The sequence below is a fragment of the Haematobia irritans genome, chromosome 2, assembly GCF_050003625.1.
Source record: "Haematobia irritans isolate KBUSLIRL chromosome 2, ASM5000362v1, whole genome shotgun sequence".
NCBI classification, from domain to species: domain Eukaryota; kingdom Metazoa; phylum Arthropoda; class Insecta; order Diptera; family Muscidae; genus Haematobia; species Haematobia irritans.
Window position 1 is genome coordinate 83,719,623 of NC_134398.1, and position 6,243 is coordinate 83,725,865.

At 29.6% G+C, this 6,243-nt stretch overlaps 1 long non-coding RNA gene across 1 annotated transcript; it reads right to left on the reverse strand.

Moving 5' to 3' along the window:
• Positions 1–2,673: 2,673 nt before the first annotated feature.
• On the reverse strand, positions 2,674–3,727 carry LOC142223111 (uncharacterized). The gene is made up of 3 exons (XR_012718573.1): positions 3,294–3,727; positions 2,865–3,228; positions 2,674–2,800 (listed from the first exon to the last, which is right to left on the reverse strand). It is a non-coding gene; the product is annotated as an uncharacterized LOC142223111 (long non-coding RNA).
• Between the last annotated feature and the right edge of the window lie 2,516 nt (positions 3,728–6,243).

The following is a 6,243-nucleotide window of genomic DNA, read 5'->3' on the forward strand; positions in this document are numbered from 1 at the left end:
ATATATATATATATATATATATATATATATATATATATATATATATATATATATATATATATATATATATATATATATATATATATATATATATAATATATATATATATATATATATATATATATATATATATATATATATATATATATATATATATATATATATATATATATATATATATATATATATATATATATATATATATATATATATATATATATATATATATAATATATATATATATATATATATATATATATATATATATATATATATATATATATATATATATATATATATATATATATATATATATATTATATATATATATATATATATATATATATATATATATATATATATATATATATATATATATATATATATATATATATTATATATATTATATATATATATATATATATATATATATATATATATATATATATATATATATATATATTATATATATATATATATATATATATATATAATATATATATATATATATATATATATATATATATATATATATATATATATATATATATATATATATATATATATATATATATATATATATATATATATATATATATATATATATATATATATATATATATATATATATATATATATATATATATATTATATATTATATATATATATATATATATATTATATATATAATATATATATATATATATATATATAATATATATATATATATATATATATATATATATATATATATATATATATATATATATATAATTTCCTGTCGTTCGTTCGCATGACTTAGGTTACTGTCGAATGCTACCTTTACCAGATCTCAATTATTTAAATTTCCTGAAAAATATCCATACATTTTAAAAATTATTTTCCATAAAATTCAATCTGGCATCGCCCTTCTTTTGGCAATCTTTTCCCACTTCTGATATTTGGTTTAGCTCAATAATTTTTTAACAAATTAGCCCACGTAGAGAGATAAGGATATGTATTTCCATATTTCTAAAATAATTACAGTTCAGTTCTCCTTTTAATGAGTGTTTCATTCGAAATGTATGTGTTTGTTCGTGTTAGACTTTCCCTTAAACGGTCTCTATGGCGGTTATAAAGAAAAAATAGATCGATATAATTAACTTTTATCACATATTTACAATAAATTATTAAGTTTTTATCAATTATTAAGTTTTTCGTATTTATAAATGCCTTTTTCCACAAAACGAAAGGTCTTTACCAAGTGAGTGGTTTTGACATTTCAGTTCGTTAAAATGCGAACGAATCGAGTTATGCGCTTTACAGACTATCAGTTATTCCGAACGGAATGTCAATGTTTGTAAAGCGGACCTTAGACGGTCGGATAAACACTACGACAGAGGTTCGCCTATTCGTTGTGTGTTCGTTCAAGTTTTACCCTCACACTGCACGAACAATTATGATAACAACATGAAGAAATAAGAAGAAGCATAAACACAAACAATGAAGAAGGACGAAAAATATGGGATATGTTCGACACGAGCACTGTCGTCCGGAATAACTGATAGTCTGTAAAGCGCATTAGAGAAAACCAATTTTAGAGCTTACGTTACGTCCCAATAAACACAAACGTTTGAAAAATACTAAAATTCAATAATTTTTCAAACATTTTTTCAAAGGATTAGTGTAATATTCAAGTTGAGAAATTGTTGAGAAAATCGCGTTCTCAACAAAAAACAGACATTACCCTCAAGGCCGGTATGCACCTCTAACGAAAAATTTCATTCCCATAAGAAATGCATTGCTATTTATGCTAACGAAATTTTCGGTAGCGTTCAATTTCGTAAGCTGGTACGCACCTCTAATGAAAATAACAGGGTTGTCAAAAGCATATTTTGGCAGCAAACATTTAATTTATTACAATCATTGTGTGCGTAAAAGTTTTAAAAGGTCTGTAAATAATAAACAATTTATTTGAGGAATATTTGGAACATATATTAACAATTTTTAAAAGTGATTAGCTGGTTTAAAATTTGTGTACACAGCCCTGTTTTTTTTGTTGTAGACTTAAATAAATTTTTGCTACCGAAAATTTCGCTAGAGGTGCATACCGGCCTTCAACAGTAAAATTCAACACAATAGCAATAATTTCTCAATTGTAATCCTCAAATTGAAATGCATCGCTACTCGATAATTTCTCAAACAGTTTTCAATGTGATAAAAATAAAAAATTAGCATTGTTGCGAATACTTTCAAACCACAATTTGTATGAAAGTCAATCCTAGTTCTATCTTAAAGTCAATACTAAATTTCTAGAGATTTTGTAAATTTTATTATTTTTTTTCGTTAACAAATATAATAATCTTAAAAATAACATTAATAATATATAAAAATAATAATATAATACCAATCAAAATGTAATTATCTTATTAAACGTATTAATAAATACAACTATGAATACAACTTTAAATATCTTAAACATTTTTACATGTATAATTCCATTTCCTCCATAATCTTGGTGTCAAATAACTATTAATTAATATGCTGGCAATTTGAAATAATTACTGTCGAGGAACTTGCTGGCTTGTGTATTAGAATAGATTCCAGCAAGAGGAAATCACAAAATATCAAACTGATGACGGGATGTAAATTGATGTAATGCACATTTTCATCCAGAAGTTCTTGATATAGGAATTGTTGCACTTTGTTTTAATTGGTTGCACCTTGTAAGTTTTCTGAAAACTTTTCTTTGTTGTTCCCTTCATCGGTTTTTCATCGGCCAACATCTTCCAAGAATATACCATCCAATGATTTTAGTTTTCTGCAAAACAATCGAGTTTTGTGATTTCCATTATGTTTTCATTTCACTTTTTATTTTGACTTACCAATTTGTATTTCTTCCAACTGACCACGTACTTCGTGATTTCCTCAAGAACGTTGGTGTTACAAAATTGTTGTTATTAAAATACTGGCAATTTTAAGGAACTTGATGACCAGATAATTGGGATAAATTTCCAGCAATTTCAATTCACAAAATAACAAATTAAACCGATGATGCGATGTAAATTAAACTATCGATGTGATGTGAATTATCATCCAGTAGTTGTTGAAATGGAAAAGAATAAATACCAAGTTTTTTTGGTTGCACTTTGATTTATGGAAACTTTCTCTTCTCAATAAGTCACTATCATTTTTCATCGGCCAGCCTCTTAATGTGCCCAAGAATCAGCATCCAAATATTTTAGTTGTCTGCAAAGAGATTTGATTTTAGTGACTTCCTTAAAGTTTTCATTTCGTGTTTTAGTTTTACTTACCAATTATTATAAGCAATTTCAATTGATTATTAAAAATTTTCCACATTTTTTTATTTCTTCCACGAACTTTGTTGTCCAAAGTAGTATTGAAAACCATGTGGTTTTTTCGTTGCATTTCAGGGTAGTGTTTTGTCAAAGTTTTCTCCAATTATCTTCAACACATTTTCAAAGTTTTCGTCAACATTTTGCCAAATTGGTTGTAATTCGCAAACAATTTGAAGATGTATTGAAGATGAGCTGTTTCAAGTCAAGTTGAATTTATGTTGAAAATTATATTTACCCTCAAACTGAAAAGGTGTTGCATTTGAAAAACGCTCATTCTGTGTTTATTGGGGTCTTCGTTCGCATTGACTTTCGTTTCGATTTTCGTTTAGACACCCCTTAGAGAAACCAAAATCAGCTGTTTTTCGTTTTGTACGCGAACGAAGACAAGAATTCGGATAGCAGAAATAGGCTGTAAATAAATTTACGCCATACTGTATTTCATCTGATGGAAAGAATCAAAATTCTGCTAATTATCATGGTTAAAATCTGTCAATATAACATTTAATCATTTAATAAGAATAAAAACTCTCTTGAATTTTATCTCAACAACTATAGTTTTGATATTGTTGTTCTTTCTGAAATCTTTGCTGAATATGCAGAGTGCAGAAACAAATTAATCAATTTCAATTTTTCAAATTCTCAATAGTAACAAATGCTTCTGATTTGGATATTGTCATTGTGAAAACTAAAAATCTACGGAAAATCTTGCGACTGCATCGGTATACTTTCCTCCATATTTGGCTCTTGATATCTTTGCAGCGGAGGTTGGGAAACTCTGTCTGTTTCTGGATAGTCAAGAAAATCCAGTTTTGATGGGGGATTTTAATGCCGGGGTGATTTGACAGGAAATAGAAGAGGACGTGAGCTGAGCGTTACTTCTTTCAGATGTTGGAATAATGGTAAATGTACGTTCAGAAGAAATATGGAATCTGATGGTTCTGTTTTGGATCTATCATTTCTGCGAATTGGGTTAAGTGGTTCATGGGATGTTTGCGAGGGATACGTAGGTGGCAGCAGACATTTTCCTATTACAATTATGATAGAGGAGGATAGAGAGAGATGTTCTAAGTTCCTCTGTAAGAATAAACTTTTTAAATCCCTGAGAAACATGGAGTTAGAGCCGAATTTAGATCTCATTGAGAATTCTCTAAAAGAAGAAGTTGAACTGGCCAAGTGTGAGGTGAACAGTGAAAGATGTCCTAAATTTTGGTGGAATGATGGATTGAAAAAGCTTTTTAGGCTGCAGCTTGCGGCCACAAAAAATCCAGGATTTCGCCCAGCTATGAGAGTTTGGAGGAGGCTCGGAAGCAACTGAGAGTTGGAAAGAATCGATCAAAAAGGCTAAGAGACAGAGTTTTCTGGACAAGATGGAAGAGGTTAACAGATCGAGAAATACACGAGCTGCGTGGACCTTTATTAACAATGTGCGTAGTAGAAACAACCCTGCCAGAGCCAATTGGAATGATGAAAATAGTCAAGCATATTTGGAATTTTTGAAGGACCAAGTCAAGGTTACAGGAGATCAATTTTCGGAGTCTCTGGATGATGAGGATGAAGATATGGTTGAGAATTTTGAGCCCTTTGAATTTGAGGAGTTAGAGCTGTGTTTAAAGAAAAGGAAACCTCGCTCAGCAGCAGGACATGATGGAATCACGTATGAGATGATCAATCTACTACCAGGTATTGCAAAAAGAGCCTTACTTACAGCTTTCAATAATGTTTTTCGAAAAAATGAGATAAGGAGCTCTTGGAGGGCAATAAAAGTAGTTCCTTTCCTGAAAGCCAATAGAGATGCTGAGAATATTAGAAACTTCAGACCTATTTCATTAATATCTGTGTTCATGAAGTGCATCAACTTGATGATTAAGGATAGAATTATGCCGATAATAGAAAGTAGTGAACTTATACCGTAACGATCCTTTGCGTACAGGAAGAATTCATCTACGAACACATGTCTTAATGAATTTTTACACAGAGTTGCAGTTTCAATGTTTTCGTTTTATCTCTGGATATCAGTGAGGCGTATAATGCTGTTTGTGTAAACATGTTGTACGAGAGATTGGTCGAATCTGGAATCGGTAGAAATTACTGTAACTGGATCCGAAATTTCCTGTCGGAAAGAATGTTGACCTTGGGAAAGGCGGAAGTAGTGGTCAAGGATGGACTGCCACAAGGCCGCTGTCTGTCGCCTATCTTATTTAACGTATACACGGCTGCACTTCATGCGATTGAAGATAACAGAACACTCATTTTTCAGTATGCTGATGATTTTATAATTATGTCCTTTGACAAAAGTTTTGAGAAAGCGGGAAGAAACCTTTGTGTCAAAACAGTTGTTTTCTCAGAGGAATGTAAGAAATTGAACTTGATTTCAACCCACTGAAATGCAAAACTCTGTGTTTCTCAAGAAATAATACCAGAATTATTGGTCTAGAGATTGGTGACAAGGTTATAAAACAAACTAAAAAACTCAAATTTCTTGGGAGAATAATTACGAGCTCTCTAAATTTAAAAGATCACTATGACACTATTGCTAAGGAGACTAATAACAGAATTCATCTTTTAAAATGTTTGACCTCGATTCGTGCGTTTGTTTGCATCCAAGATATGCCCTCAACGTTTATAAAGTGGTAGTACGATCTAAAATTGAGTATTCTAGAACGACGAAGGCTCATGCCCCCAAATACGTAAATAAAAAATTGAAGGTAGCAGAAAAAAAATGCTTTGAAGATGTCTCTAACCCCATACTTTCAAATATCTGTTCAGTAAGGTTCCACCTATTATCGGGAAGTAAAAAAGATACGCCAATTGAAGTCTTAAGAACAATATACAATAAAGAAATTGCTGACTACAAAGCCGACGGCTACGATATATATGCCAGTGGAAAGCACCTCGACTGGCTGTG